This window comes from Puma concolor, chromosome F2, assembly GCF_028749965.1.
Source record: "Puma concolor isolate L17-30 chromosome F2, mPumCon1.1.hap2, whole genome shotgun sequence".
NCBI lineage: Eukaryota > Metazoa > Chordata > Mammalia > Carnivora > Felidae > Puma > Puma concolor.
The window spans coordinates 30,926,897-30,943,984 of record NC_141684.1 but is presented as its reverse complement, the minus strand read 5'-3'; the positions used below and the strand labels follow the sequence as shown (position 1 = coordinate 30,943,984).

The window sequence follows — 17,088 nt, the reverse complement described above, 5'->3', positions numbered from 1 at the left end:
AACCCAAAGCTACTAGTATCCCTCTTTGTTTCACTCCCAGCTGAATTGGAATTCTCTTTTGGGAATTCTTTTGCTGCTTACTACATGAGTAATAACCTTTGCTTTCTATGTTTTTGGTACCTATATGTCATTCCTCCCATTATGCATAAAGGTCTGAGTGGAGGGAGTGGACAGCAGCTGCCCAGCATCCAGCAGGGGATTCTGGGTACTCAAGTCAAACAGAGGCCTTCCCGACACTATCTAAAATTTCAACTTACTCCACACAATCCTGTTTCTCCTCCAATTGCTTTATTTTTCAGCATCCTTATCATTGGACATACAATAGACTTTTACTTGTGGTTTTTTCTTAATCTCTTATATGTCTTTCCTACTAATGTAGAAGCTTCTGACAAGCAAGATTATCACTTAATCTAGGGCCTAAATCTGTCACTAAATCTAGGGCCTAAACAGTGCCTCACAGCAGAAATTCAGTATTTGTTGAATGCAATAATGAAAAATATATACCAGATCAATATAAACCAAAAGAAAGCCTTGGAAGCAATGTAATGCAATTTTATGATGTAATTAAACATCACAAAATATATGATCTTTATGACAATTTTAAAATATAGGTTAAGTAAATACATTTTTGGAAAATACTAGCACAATAAAAAATAGAAAACCTGAGTAGACCAATAATAAAGAATTCAAAACAGAAAACAAAAATCTGTCCTTTTTCCCCACTTCAAGCACCTTCAACTTGAGATGGTTTTATAGGTGAATTCCTCCAAATTCTAAAGGAATAATTTTTATATCATACAAGATATTTCAAAAAAATAACAATAAAGAGGGAAGGTTTCCAGGCTTATGTTATTAGAATATTTTAATCTCATAATGAAATCAGTTGAAGGCAATAGAAAAGGAAATCATATTCCAATAACATTTATTCACATAAATGCAAATTTTCTAAATAAATACTATATCAGGTAATTGAATCCTTCTATAATGTGCTCAGGTAGAATTTAAACCAGAAATGCCAGAGTTCTTCAATAGCAGCATATTTGCAATGAGGTCATTCACTTTATTCATGAACTATAAGAAAAAAGTAACAGATTCAAGGAGAAAAAAAGGAAAATTGAATATTCAATTATGTTAATACTCTAGAAAAATATCTAAAAGGCAATTTCCTTAAAATAATAAAATAAAGTTGCCAATTTTATAGCAAACATTGTATTTAATAGGGAAATTTCAGAAGCATTCTTTTTAACTCTGGAAGTAAGTCAAGGATGATTATTATACCCATGACTGAGCAACATAACCCTAGGAGTCATGGCAAAGTAATCAAACAAGAAAAAAACATCAGGAAAGGATAATATTGATATTTGCATATGCTATAATTTACATAGAAGATCCTAAAGAATCAATAAACAAACTATTGGAAATATATTGGAATTATAAGATATATATAACATATATATTACCAGCCATACATATATATATTTGTACATCAATATGCTATATATATCACCAATATTGGAAATATAAGATATATATAACATATATATTAACAGCCATATATATATGATATATATATCACTAATATTTCTCTACTTCACAATAAGTCGAAAATGTTAATAGAAAATACAGATGAAGTTTATAACAGCAAAAAAATAGACTCTCATAAATAGCCAATTCTATTAACGGACAAAAAGGATGCCTTTTTAAATGGAAGGATATACCATGTTCATGCAAAGTTCACCCTATTATTACAGAGTTGTCAGTTCTCTCCAAATAAATCTATATTACTTATAAATGCCATTTCAACTGAAATCCAAGAAGAATTTTTGGAGGAGACTTAGTGACTGATTCTAAAATTTTATGAAAGAATAAATGTATGGTAATATCTAGGACAATTTATGAAAGAGTAAGACCTTACACTGCTCTACCATTTCCATTAGTTCCATCTATTATGGTGCTGGTTTACACTTTTGGACCTATCTTTTACTTATTTATCTTATTTATTTATTTTATTTTATTTTATTTTAGAGAAAGAAAGCACAAGTGAGGGAGAGGGGCAGAGGAAGAAAGAGAATCCTAAGCAGACTCCACACTCAGCACAGAGTCTGACATGGGGCTTGATCCCCTGGGATCATGACCTGTGCCAAAATCACAAGAGCCACCCATGTGCCCCCGCCCCTGGACCTAGGTTTTATTTCCATTACTACACTACTCAAAATTCAACCATCTACTTAAATTCTCTTTTTACATTCCCAGGATTAGGTGTAGAAGAGGCAAGAGACAGTCTATGCTTAGCTGTCTCTCTGATCCTCCCTGTTACAAAACTGTTATAAATATTAATCCATTCATGTATCTATATAGCTTTCATTCTGTAATGTGGTTTGTCACTCTCAAGCCTTTTCTTCTTTAATAAAGTATAAAATTTGTAAATATTCTCAGATATTTTTAAAGATAGATAATATAAACTAAGTGGATCCAACTGGATAAGATCCTTGATTCCACCTATGAATCAGATAAACGAATGCTAAATTTATAATAAACATTCAGAGAAATAAGTAAAATCTTCTCTGAACATGATTTTCTCCTGAGATTCTGAAAGCACAGCACAGTGTCTCACTCTTGTAGCCTGAGTTTCCTGTGTGCCATCTGAAGTGCCTGCCATACGGCAAAGAGAAAGATCCTTTAAGCAAACAAAACTCCCTATCACAAAATGTCTGCCTAGTTCTTTCCTTATTTTTTCACTTCCCATATTTCACTTTATCTCACAGACATAAATACAATGCTGCGGATAGTTCCTGAATCTAATCTGTAAAATGAAAGAGTTTTATTATGTTATTTCAAGCTTCTATAATTCCATATAACTGCATTTGGACAGCACATGAAAATCATGATACTCAGATTGATACTCGATCTTTGTAGCATGGTTTTTAGCTTTATATTTAATCATAAAAATCATAAAAATAATTTTGTGACTATAAATTTATATCCGCTAACTCTTCTTGTCTTCATATTTTGTCTCCATCCAAATAAATTTCAAAAGCGTTTTGCAATATCTTTGTTACAGGACCAGAATATCAAGATGCACACACTATTTAGTGATTGGCAAAGTATTTTAGCTCAGCATTAATCTGTAAATGTACTTGCCATGTATTACATAATGTAGCAGCTTCAATATAGCTTTTAAACATTTAATTCAGGTATATAAGAAAGACTTCCATTCTCCATTATTTCTTCCATTCTCTTAATAGTCTACCACTCAGACTTCCTTTATTCAAATTGTTATCACTTCTTTCTGTTCTTTCTGGTTCTTAAAGCTGTTTAAAGCAGCTTCCCATTTAAACACATAGTCTCTGGGGCGCGTGGGTGGCGCAGTCGGTTAAGCGTCCGACTTCAGCCAGGTCACGATCTCGCGGTCCGTGAGTTCGAGCCCCGCGTCAGGCTCTGGGCTGATGGCTCGGAGCCTGGAGCCTGTTTCCGATTCTGTGTCTCCCTCTCTCTCTGCCCCTCCCCCGTTCATGCTCTGTCTCTCTCTGTCCCAAAAATAAATAAAAACGTTGAAAAAAAATTTAAATAAATAAATAAATAAATAAATAAATAAATAAATAAATAAATATAAAAAGCAATTGCTAATGAAAGAAAATTAAATACAAAGGAATGACAAAGAACTAAAAATTATCTGATTTCTCTATCTACTGTGTTAAATTTGTATGTACCTTCTTTAATGTATCAAAATAGCACCAGAGATTTTTCTTTCCACTTTGTCCCAAAACATTTCTAAAGAGACAAATATAAATGTAAAATCAACAGTCATAATATTACTCTTATACCCTTAATTATAAGAAAGTGAAAGCTCTATGTCTATTTCATAATATTTTATTACTTCTTTTCCCTCTTAAGCCTTGACCTACTTTTACCATTTATTTTTAGCTAGCCATTTTTGTGGTTCTGATATATTTATATACTTTCCTACTTTTTCATTCTGATACATATTTACAAACAGTAATAAATTATAATGATACGAAAGGATAACTAACAAATTAATGATACCCACACTTTGAAGAAATTTATACAAAATTATTTTTCTGTAATACAAATGTTAGTATACAAAAAATATAATTAAATTTTGGTTTCACTATGAAGTATATGAAAATCTTAAATATCATTTTTGAAATAAAAATATGTCATGAGTTGAAAAGGAAGAAAAATTTCTACTCAGTGAAAAAAGCCAATTAGTGAAGTTCAAATAAATAAATCATAGTTTTTAAAGAATAGGGTTCACAGTAACAATGTAAATAGAATTCTACATGTTAATTGTACTTTCTTGTTCATACATTTGAACTCATTAATTTTAGATATCTTGACATGTTATAATTCTTGATGATGTGAATCTTCTAAGCTAGACCAAACAGTAAAGATGTTGAGTGGGGGAAGGGGGGTTCTGTATTTCTTGGAGAAATCCATTTTAAGGTGATTTAAAGTATGGTTTTCCAACTGTCTTGTCCTTATGGCATTTATAATAAATGAAACATCTCCTTAAGTTAGAATAAGAATCTAGTATTGTAATCCACTCTACCTGCTTGAGGGAACCTTGTAAGTCTACATTCTCTAAACAGCAATCAAAAAAAAGATGCCATTTACTCAATTGGTAAGTGTCTACATAATATTTAACATCAGAATGTTTGCAATGTGTGTATATTTTAAAACCTGGGGTTCACGATCTCGCGGTCCGTGAGTTCGAGCCCCGCGTCGGGCTCTGGGCTGATGGCTCAGAGCCTGGAGCCTGTTTCCGATTCTGTGTCTCCCTCTCTCTCTGCCCCTCCCCCGTTCATGCTCTGTCTCTCTCTCTGTCCCAAAAATAAATAAACGTTGAAAAAAAAAAAATTTAAAAAAAAATAAAACCTGGGGTAATGAAGATATATATATATGAAAATAACCAAAGTCAAAATTTTGTTCCATTTAATCTTTTCTATCATAACTGTACACATAAGATATTCATTATAAGCAGATAAATGAAAACTACTATATATTTTTCCAAAAAGTTAGAAAACAAATGGAAGAAGAAAAATATATATAAAGATAGAAACAAGAATGTAACTAGGAATAAACAGGAACTACACAGCGGATATATATTTTTTAAAAATCTCAATGTTTATTTATTTGCGGGGGGGGGGGGGGGAGAGAAACAAAGCACAAACAGGGGAGGGGCAGAGAGAGAGGGACACACAGAATCTGAAGCAGGCTCCAGGCTCTGTGCTGACAGCACAGAGTTCAATGCGGGACTTGAACTCATGAACCATGAGATTATGACCTGAGTCGAAGTTGGATGCTTAACCAACTGAGCCATCCAGGTGCCCCTAAAAACATTTCTTAAATATTGAGAAAATATTCAATATTATAATCAGAATATGTTTTTCTGAATTAATCTATAAATTTAATATTAATAAAATCTCAAAGTGTATTTTTTTCTAAATCTGACAAGCTTATGTTAAAATGTGTATTAAAAATAATTGTGGGGCGCCTGGGTGGCGCAGTCGGTTAAGCGTCCGACTTCAGCCAGGTCACGATCTCGCGGTCCGTGAGTTCGAGCCCCGCGTCGGGCTCTGGGCTGATGGCTCAGAGCCTGGAGTCTGTTTCTGATTCTGTGTCTCCCTCTCTCTCTGCCCCTCGCCCGTTCATGCTCTGTCTCTCTCTGTCCTAAAAATAAATAAACGTTGAAAAAAAAAAAAATTTAAAAAAAAAAAAAAAAAAAAATAATTGTAATTATTTCTAAAAATAGGTGGGGAATGCTGAAAAAATAACATAGGATGGGGGACCCATTCTGCTCAATAATAACATTCATTATAAAGCTATAGTATTTTTCATGCCTTGGTACCGGACATAGTTTAATTAGAACAGATCCATTAATACACCCATTTGTATGGTTGAAAATACTAGAAGCTAAAGGTGCTGCTTCAAACATGTGACAGTTGAAAGATGAATTTAATATCCTTTCTTTGTTTTCTGAATTGTTTAACTGAGTGTGCGCAATTTTAAAAATAGTGTATGTGTGTAATTTTATACATTTATATATTCATATATCATATGTATATATGTATCTATATGTTATATGTATAAACACATTTTCTAATAAATGTATAAAAACTAAGAATATGTATGTCTGCCTCCATACTAATATGGTATATACATATAAATACGCATATATATGTGTGTACCCATATGTATGTGCACATATGCATATATGCACATACATACAACTACACGTGTGTGTCTAAGAAGAATAAATAAAAATGCATTAACATATATTAAATATGTTGTTTTGTGGTAATATTTCTAGTTTGGGATTTTTGTCCTTGGTTTTGGTTTTGCCTCAAGAAAATTGCACATAAGAATAATAATATAATCTTAAATTCAGGATTTGAATAGGAAAAACTTCCAGGAGGAATAGTACTTTATCCTTTTTCATTTCACTGAAATTACAGCAAAAATGGTGTGAGAAAAGTTTATCAAAAAATTATAAATGAGAAAACTCCATATAAACTTTAGAAATACATAGTAGTATTTAGACACTATAATTAATTTAATCAATAGATTGAATAGTTTTAAAGCATAATTAAAAATTTTAAGTAGATTTAAGATACAATTATTGCAATGATGAGGTATTTTAGAATTATGAAGCAAATAACAATTAAAGAATTTTGATGATGATTTATCTAACTAGCACATCTAACAAAAGGATTCTGATGGGACAATAATGTAATGATAATCCTTTTTAGATGGAGACACTCCACCACAAAATGAGATATTAATAAAATTGAGATGAAAATATAAGCAAATAGATTGACAGCGCTGATATAAAAATACAAATAGGCAAAGAACCTACCCTAATTTCATGCAGTTTAACTTTCAAACAGGATTTAGACCATCGGTCTCCAAGATCATTTACTCTTGGAAAAGCAAAGCTTTCTGTTTTAAGAGAAGGAAGCTTATTTTAAAGACAGGGAGAGAGTCCTCTTACACTACACGTTAATGACTTCAGTATAAACGAATCCATAATATATGGATTGAGTTTCCTTCCCAAAGCATATGGCTTATAAGTTAAAGGAAAAGTCCTTCAGGCCACATGTTTTATCAAACCTAGAACAAACTAAAATAGTTTTAAGATGTAAAAAAATACTCAGACTGTAGCCAAGACTACCCATCCCTGAATTAAACAAAACACCATAACCATAAAATTCTATTATTCAGAAGAAAATAGCATGAGAAAATCCAACAATTACTAGAAGGCAAAATACACTTCTTCATGAAATTTTGATGTTACCTACTCTCTCTTCCAAAAACTGAAGAAAAAATTTCATCGTCTCACAGAATTTAGGCACACTAAAAGGAATCACTCTGCAACATGATATTCCAATATGAAATATAGTGATAATTTGGCCCTCTGCTTCATTAAGATGCCTTTTTTTTATTAATACTTATTCCTTTTTCTCCCTATCCTATACTTATACCACCACTTACACACACACACACACACACACACACACACACACACACACACACACATTTTTTGCTTCTTCAGGATATGTTCAAGTATTTCAATGATTTAGATGCTGTGGCGATTTTGTAATGGGTTAACTAGCTGAGCTTATCTACATACCTCAGACTTCCTATATCTATATGTTTCTTTAGAGGGTTCACAAAAGAGGTTCTTGTGGGAGGGTCTGAAGAAGGTTGGAAGTAAAGCAGAATTTGTTTTGTTGATTATCTTCTGGCTCATCTATCTCATGGACATTTGTGAGGGATGAGGTCTGCAACTCTCCCATCCCCCTCTGTATTGTCCTTCAGCATTTCCAACTCCTGGGACAGGACTCTGTGTTCAGCTCTATGCTAAAGAGCCCTGGTTTTTATAGGAGACCCACACCATCAAGTCAGAGGCAATAAAAACTGGGTTTCAGTCCAAACTCATGGGCTTTTTCTTGTTCTCCCCCACTGTGTGTTTGTGTTTCCATCTTGTTCTTGCTCTCCTATACTTTATACCCACCTTTCCTTCCTTAGGACTCCAAGATACATCATCATATGTGAAAATAAAAGCTGTACAGAAGCTGTTTAACTAGCTGCCACAATTATGTGAGGTCAAATCCACAAAGCAAAATGGTTAACATACACACACATACACACACACACACACACACACACACACACACACACACACCCCACATGCGCATATACCCCCTCCTAGTTCTACTACTTCTCCTAGTTCTTCTACTTCTCTAATACAATCTTGACTGCTACAGACACTGAGAACTTAAGTTTCACTAAAGGCAGATAAGCAGTTATTTGGGAACCAGAAAGACCTGCAAAGTGTGCTACCATTTACACAGCTATATACACTGATTTTCAAGTTTAGCTCTGAAAATGTGTAAGCAACAAGTATTTCTTCAGATGCAGATGTCTATTAGAAGTTCTTGATGGGGCGCCTGGGTGGCTCAGTTGGTTGGGCATCCGACTTTGGCTCAGGTCATGATCTCACCGTTCGAGGGTTCAGGCCTTGCGTCAGGCTCTGTGCTCACAGCTCAGGGCCTGGAGCCTGCTAGGGATTCTGTGTCTCCCTTTCTCTCTGGTCCTCCCCGCTCATGCTCTGTCTCTCTCTGTCTCAAAAATAAAACATTTTTAAAAATTTACAAAAAAGAAGTTCTTGAAAATTCTAGTCAGTATTCTTTTAGTTAAAGTGACAGACACCTACCTTAAGCTAGGTTAGGTCAAGAGGGAATCTACTGAGTGGTGGAGGCAAATAATAGGAAAGCTAAGAAAACTGGAAACAGGACTTGAGATACTATCTGAACTTTCACTGATCTCTAAATTGACCCTCTCTCTGTTCTAGCTTATGTCTCTCAAACTAACCTTTTTAAACGTTTTAGAAGATTTTCAGGCTTTATATGCATACATGTAACCCCAGAAAAGAGAAGGGCTCTTTCAGATTCTCTTTAAAAATCTTGGTGGAAGCGGTGGGCTGGGGGCAGACATCAGGTCTGACTGCGGCCCCATCCACCAACACAAGTTATTCAAGACAGCACAGGGTAAGTGCCCCACAGTCCCGCACCACTCCAGGGACTATCCAAAATGACCAAACCGAAGAATTCCCCTCAAAAAAACCTCCGGGAAATAATGACAGCTAACAAACTGATCAAAAATGATTTAAACAATATAACAGAAAGTGAATTTAGAATAATAGTCATAAAATTAATTGTTGGGCTTGAAAACAGTATAAAGGACAGCAGAGAATCTATTGCTACAGAGATCAAGGGACTAAGGAACAGTCAGGAGGAGCTAAAAAATGCTATTAATGAGCTGCAAAATAGAATGGAGACGACCACAGCTTGGATTGAAGAGGCAGAGGAAAGAATAGGTGAACTAGAAGATAAAATTATGGAAAAAGAAGAAGCTGAGAAAAAGAGAGATTAAAAAATCCAGGAGTATGAGGGGAAAATTAGAGAACTAAGTGATGCACTAGAGAGAAATCTATGCATAATTGGTATTCCAGAGGAGAAAGAGAGAGGGAAAGGTGCTGAAGGTATACTTAAAGAAATAATAGCTGGGAACTTCCCTGATCTGGGGAAGGAAAAAGGCATTGAAATCCAAGAGGCACAGAGAACTCCCTTCAAACGTAACTTGAATCGATCTTCTGCACGACATATCATAGTGAGACTGGCAAAATACAAGGATAAAGAGAAAATTCTGAAAGCAGCTAGGGATAAATGTGCTCTAACATATAAAGGGAGACCGATAAGACTCGTGACGGATCTCTCTACTGAAACTTGCCAGGCCAGAAAGGAATGGCAGGAAATCTTCAATGTGGTGAACAGAAAAAATATGCAGCCAGGAATCCTCTATCCAGCAAATCTGTCATTTAGAACAGAAGGAGAGATAAAGGTCTTCCCAAACAAAAATTGAAGGAATTCATTACCACTAACCCAGCCCTACAAGAGATCCTAAGGGGGATCCTGTGAGACAAAGTACCAGAGACATCGCTACAAGCATGAAACCTACGGACATCACAATGACTCTAAACCCATATCTTTCTATAATAACACTGAATGTAAATGAACTAAATGCACCAACCAAAAGACACAGGGTATCAGAATGGATAAAAAAAACAAGACCCATCTATTTGCTGTCTACAAGAGACTCATTTTAGACCTGAGGACACTTTCAGATTGAAAGTGAGGGGATGGAGAACTATTTATCATGCTACTGGAAGTCAAAAGAGAGCTGGAGTAGCCATACTTATATCAGACAAACTAAACTTTAAATTAAAGGCTGTAACAAGAGATAAAGAAGGGCATTATATAATAATTACAGGGTCTATCCATCAAGAAGAACTAACAATTATAAATGTCTATGCGCCGAATACGGGAGCCCCCAAATATATAAAACAATTACTCACAAACATAAGCAACCTTATTGACAAGAATGTGGTAATTGCAGGGGACTTTAATACCCCACTTACAATAATGGATAGATCATCTAGACACATGATCAATAAAGAAACAAGGGCCCTTAATGATACATTGGATCAGATGGACTTGACAGATATATTTAGAACTCTGCATCCCAAAGCAACAGAATATACTTTCTTCTCAAGTGCACATGGAGCATTCTCCAAGATAGATCACATACTGGGTCACAAAACAGCCCTTCATAAGTATACAAGAATTGAGATCATACCATGCATACTTTTGGACCACAATGCGATGAAGCTTGGTATCAACCACAGGAAAAAGTCTGGAAAACCTCCAAAAGCATGGAGGTTAAAGAACACCCCACTAAAGAATGAATGGGTCAACCAGGCAATTAGAGAAGAAATTAAAAATATATGGAAACAAATGAAAATGAAAATACAACAATCCAAACGCTATGGGATGCAGCAAAGGCAGTCCTGAGAGGAAAATACCTTGCAATCCAGGCCTATCTCAAGAAACAAGAAAAATCCCAAGTACAAAATCTAACAGCATACCTAAAGGAAACCGAAGCAGAGCAGCAAAGACACCTTAAACCCAGCAGAAGAAGAGAAATAATAAAGATCAGAGCAGAAATAAACAATGTAGAATCCAAAAAAAAAAACCTGTAGAGCAGATCAATGAAACCAAGAGTTGGTTTTTTGAAATAAATAAACAAAATTGATAAACCTCTAGCCAGGCTTCTCAAAAAGAAAAGGGAGAGGACCCAAATAGATAAAATCATGAATGAAAATGGAATGATTACAACCAATCCCTCAAAAATACAAGCAATTATCAGGGAATACTATGAAAAATTATATGCCAACAAACTGGACAATCTGGAAGAAATGGACAAATTCCTAAACACCCACACGCTTCCAAAACTCAAACAGGAGGAAATAGAAAGGTTGAACAGACCCATAACCAGCGAAGAAATTGAATCAGTTATCAAAAATCTCCCAACAAATAAGAGTCCAGAACCAGATGGCTTCCCTGGGGAATTCTACCAGACATTTAAAGCAGAGATAATACCTATCCTTTTCAAGCTATTCCAAAAAAAATAGAAAGGTAAGGAAAACTTCCAGACTCATTCTATGAAGCCAGTATTACTTAGATTCCTAAACCAGAGACTTAATAAAAAAAGAGAACTACAGGTCAATATCCCTGATGAATATGGATGCAAAAATTCTCAATAAGATACTAGCAAATCAAATTCAACAGCATATAAAAAGAATTATTCACCATGATCAAGTGGGATTCACTCCTGGGATGCAGGGCTGGTTCAATATTTGCAAATCAATCAATGTGATACATCAATCACATTAATAAAAGAAGAGATAAGAATCATACGATCCCGTCAATCGATGCAGAAAAAGCATTTGACAAAATTCAGCAAACTTTCTTAATAAAAACCCTCGAGAAAGTCGGGATAGAAGGAACATACTTAAACATCATAAAAGCCATTTATGAAAAGCCCACAGCTAATATCATCCTCAATGGGGAAAAACTGAGAGCTTTCCCCCTGAGATCAGGAACATAACAGGGATGTCCACTCTCACCGCTGTTGTTTAACATAGTGTTGGAAGTTCTAGCATCAGCAGTCAGACAACAAAACGAAATCAAAGGCATCCAAATTGGCAAAGATGAAGTCAAGCTTTCACTTTTTGCAGATGACATGATAATATACATGGAGAACCCGACAGACTCCACCAAAAGTCTGCTAGAACTGATACATGAATTCAGCAAAGTTGCAGGATACAAAATCAATGTACAGAAATCAGTTGCATTCTTATACGCTAACAATGAAGCAACAGAAAGACAAATAAAGAAACTGATCCCATTCACAATTGCACCAAGAAGCATAAAATACCTACAAATAAATCTAACCAAAGATGTACAAGATCTGTATGCTGAAAACTATAGAAAGCTTATGAAGGTAGTTGAAGAAGATATAAAGAAATGGAAAGACATTCCCTGCTCATGGATTGGAAGAATAAATATTGTCAAAATGTCAATACTACCCAAAGCTATCTACACATTCAATGCAATCCCAATCAAAATTCCACCAGCATTCTTCTCAAAGCTAGAACAAGCAATCCTAAAATTCATATGGAACCACAAAAGGCCCTGAATAGCCAAAGCACTTTTGAGGAAGAAGACCAAAGCAGGAGGCATCACAATCCCAGACTTTAGCCTCTACTACAAAGCTGTAATCATCAAGACAGCATGGTATTGGCACAAAAACAGAGAGACCAATGGAATAGAATAGAAACCCCAGAACTAGACCCACAAACGTATGGCCAACTCATCTTTGACAAAGCAGGAAAGAACATCCAATGGAAAAAAGACAGTCTCTTTAACAAATGGTGCTGGGAGAACTGGACAGCAACATGCAGAAGGTTGAAACTAGACCACTTTCTCACACCATTCACAAAAATAAACTCAAAATGGATAAAGGACCTGAATGTGAGACAGGAAGCCATCAAAACCCTAGAGGAGAAAGCAGGAAAAGACCTCTCTGACCTCAGCCATAACAACCTCTTACTCGACACATCCCCAAAGGCAAGGGAATTAAAAGCAAAAATGAATTACGGGGACCTTATGAAGATAAAAAGCTTCTGCACAGCAAAGGAAACAACCAACAAAACTAAAAGGCAACCAACAGAATGGGAAAAGATATTTGCAAATGACATATCAGACAAAGGGCTAGTATCTAAAATCTATAAAGAGCTCACCAAACTCCACACCTGAAAACCAAATAACCCAGTGAAGAAATGGGCAGAAAACATGAATAGACACTTCTCTAAAGAAGACATCCAGATGGCCAACAGGCACATGAAAAGATGTTCAACGCCGCTCCTTATCAGGGAAATACAAATCAAAACCACACTCAGATATCACCTCACGCCAGTCAGAGTGGCCAAAATGAACAAATCAGGAGACTATAGATGCTGGAGAGGATGTGGAGAAACGGGAACCCTCTTGCACTGTTGGTGGGAATGCAAATTGGTGCAGCCGCTCTGGAAAACAGTGTGGAGGTTCCTCAGAAAATTAAAAATAGACCTACCCTATGACCCAGCAATAGCACTGCTAGGAATTTACCCAAGGGATACAGGAGTACTGATGCATAGGGGCACTTGTACCCCAATGTTTATAGCAGCACTCTCAACAATAGCCAAATTGTGGAAAGAGCCTAAATGTCCATCAACTGAGGAATGGATAAAGAAATTGTGGTTTATATACACAATGGAGTACTACGTGGCAATGAGAAAGAATGAAATATGGCCCTTTGTAGCAACGTGGATGGGACTGGAGAGTGTGATGCTAAGTGAAATAAGCCATACAGAGAAAGACAGATACCATATGGTTTCACTCTTATGTGGATCTTGAGAAACTTAACAGAAACCCATGGGGGAGGGGAAGGAAAAAAGAAAAAAAAGAGGTTAGAGTGGGAGAGAGCCAAAGCATAAGAGACTGTTAAAAACTGAGAACAAACTGATGGTTGATGGGGGTGGGAGGGAGGGGAGGGTGGGTGATGGGTATTGAGAAGGGCACCTTTGGGATGAGCACTGGGTGTTGTATGGAAACCAATTTGACATAAATTTCATATATTGAAAAAAAAAATTAAAAAAAAAAAAAAACAACTCCACACCCGAAAGACAAATAACCCAGTGAAGAAATGGGCAGAAAACATGAATAGACACTTCTCTAAAGAAGACATCTGGATGGCCAAGAGGCACATGAAAAGATGCTCAACGTCGCTCCTCATCAGGGAAATACAAATCAAAACCACACTCAGATATCACCTCACGCCAGTCAGAGTGGCCAAAATGAACAAATCAGGAGACTATAGATTCTGGTGAAGATGTGGAAAAACGGGAACCTTCTTGCACTGTTGGTGGGAATGCAAACTGGTGCAGCCGCTCTGGAAAACAGTGTGGAGGTTCCTCAAAAAATTAAAAATAGACCTACCCTATGACCCAGCAATAGCACTGCTAGGAATTTACCCAAGGGATACAGGAGTACTGATGCATAGGGGCACTTGTACCCCAATGTTTATAGCAGCACTCTCAACAATAGCCAAATTGTGGAAAAAAGTCTAAATGTCCATCAACTGAGGAATGGATAAAGAAATTGTGGTTTATATACACAATGGAGTACTACGTGGCAATGAGAAAGAATGAAATATGGCCCTTTGTAGCAACGTGGATGGGACTGGAGAGTGTGATGCTAAGTGAAATAAGCCATACAGAGAAAGACAGATACCATATGTTTTCACTCTTATGTGGATCCTGAGAAGCTTAACAGAAACCCATGGGGAAGGGGAAGGGAAAAAAAATGAGATTAGAGAGGGAGAGAGCCAAAGCATAAGAGACTCTTAAAAACTGAGAACAGGGGCACCTGGGTGGTGCAGTCGGTTAAGCGTCCGACTTCAGCCAGGTCACGATCTCGCGGTCCGGGAGTTCGAGCCCCGCGTCAGGCTCTGGGCTGATGGCTCGGAGCCTGGAGCCTGTTTCCCATTCTGTGTCTCCCTCTCTCTCTGCCCCTCCCCCGTTCATGCTCTGTCTCTCTCTGTCCCAAAAATAAATTAAAACGTTGAAAAAAAAATTAAAAAAAAAAAAACTGAGAACAAACTGAGGGTTAATGGGGGAGTGGGAGGGAGGGAAGGGTAGGTGATGGGCATTTAAGAGGGCATCTTTTGGGATGAGCACTGAATTTATTGACAATAAATTCAATATATTAAAAAATAAAAATTAAAAAAAATAAAAATCTTGGTGGAGGCCTCCAATCAGCTCCTATGATTAATACTCAAGCAGGAAGAGGAGAGAAACTAAGTACTACTTGGCAGAAATCAGTAGAATTACAGGATTCAGGAAAGGGATGTATTTCTTCAAGGTATGGCTATCAGAAGAAGAAAGGAAAAGGTACAGAATTCAAAAATAAAACTACAGATATCCATGACACTGGGTTGGTATTAATCATAATGTGTAAGTTTAATCTACTTCCCCTCACATATAGGAATTATTAAAAATGCCTTATACAGAATGGCACAATTATTCATGATAATGCAAATATTTTAAAAAGGGTAATAGCTAGTGAATTAATGTCACTTTGACAAAGTTATGCTCTTAGTCTCTGTTGACAGATCCATCTTATACAACATATTTATCAATCATTTGAATGAGGCCAAAGATATGTACTTATTAAATTTAACAAGAATCTGGGAGGAAGAGGAAACCTGCTTGATGGACTGAATACAGATCTAAGGGCACATCAACATATGTTGTAGTAATAGAAACAGACATTAATATAACAGGATTCTTTCCATACCTGTGTTTTTTAACTCTTATACACTGTAAATTAAGAAATAATTTTTTTATAATTTAGTTTCCACATATATATTCATAAATTCATGGGAGGTGGTAAACAGCCAAATACATTTTCTCTTCATCTATATTGGTTGCATATGGTTTTTAATACACTGTATATAATATATACTACATATGTGAGTATATATACTATTTACACACATATATTTGCAGTTACATTTCAGACTTAATTTTTTTTTAATTTTTTAATGTTTATTTATTTTTGAGAGAGACAGAGACAGAGACAGAGCAGGAGTGGGGGAAGCACAGAGAGAGAAGGAGACACAGAATCCGAAGCAGGCTCCAGGCTCCAAGCTGTCAGCACACAGCCCAACGCAGGGCTTGAACTCACAAACTGTGAGATCATGACATGAGCCGAAGTTGGACACCCAACCGACTGAGCCACCCATTGCCCCTCAGACTTCGTTTCTAATCCTATGCTTGATCCACTAGTCCAGTAATCACATTGATTATAATTTGATAACTAAACTCCAGCTAAAAAGTTCATCTGTGACTTTCTCAAATGGCCTTTTTAGAGTATTTATGACTTAATCTGGAAAACATATATATATATATATATATATATATATATATATATATGATGTATGTATAATAAGTGTGATTATAATCTCAACTATGTTGAGAGATAAGAGTGAAAACATTGAGAATCTGTGATATAAAGATGATAAACAACCATTAGAAGGAGAAATCATTTGTCCTCCTGATATATCCTCTAGTTTATGATTCTTACACCCCAAAGCATTACCTCATTACCATCTACTCACAAGTTTCAATTCCTACCTCTGACATTGTTCAGTGAGGCAATGGGAACAGGCCTGGACTTTCCAGATCCTGTGAAACTATTATAAAATTGAATCTTGTCTGCAGACATATATTTCAGAGCACAAATCTCACTGGGAAAAGACATAAATTCAGAGTAGATCTTTGGCAGAATTTAAAGAAAAGTCTGGATGAATAGAAGATCAAAGAGTACATTTAAAGTAACAGATCTTGAAAATAAACATGAAATTAAATATTACAATGGAGCATCAAAGATACAGTCACAGAATGATAATGGCATCATTAGAAAAAGCAAAATGTAGACAACGTAATAAGAATTAAGTTCTAATGAAAGAATGAAAGACCTGAATGCCAGTAAAACTAGCCATCGTTATTAATTGATAGAGTTAAGAAGAAAGATAACATGAGATTGTGGAAAGACAAAATCT

The 17,088-nt window shown here is 35.8% G+C and overlaps 1 protein-coding gene across 2 annotated transcripts in view; it reads right to left on the bottom strand.

The window, feature by feature from the left end:
- Window positions 1-905: 905 nt before the first annotated feature.
- LOC147571904 (uncharacterized) overlaps window positions 906-17,088 on the bottom strand; it is a 53,554-nt gene continuing 37,371 nt past the window's right edge. The window contains exons 3-4 of one of the 2 annotated variants that reach the window (XM_086695126.1): window positions 3,711-3,771; window positions 906-1,071 (exon numbers count right to left, since the gene is read on the bottom strand). The gene's annotated coding sequence lies outside the window, so the exon portion shown is untranslated. The remainder of the gene's footprint in view (window positions 1,072-3,710; window positions 3,772-17,088) is intronic. The other variant, XM_086695125.1, reaches the window with a different exon arrangement.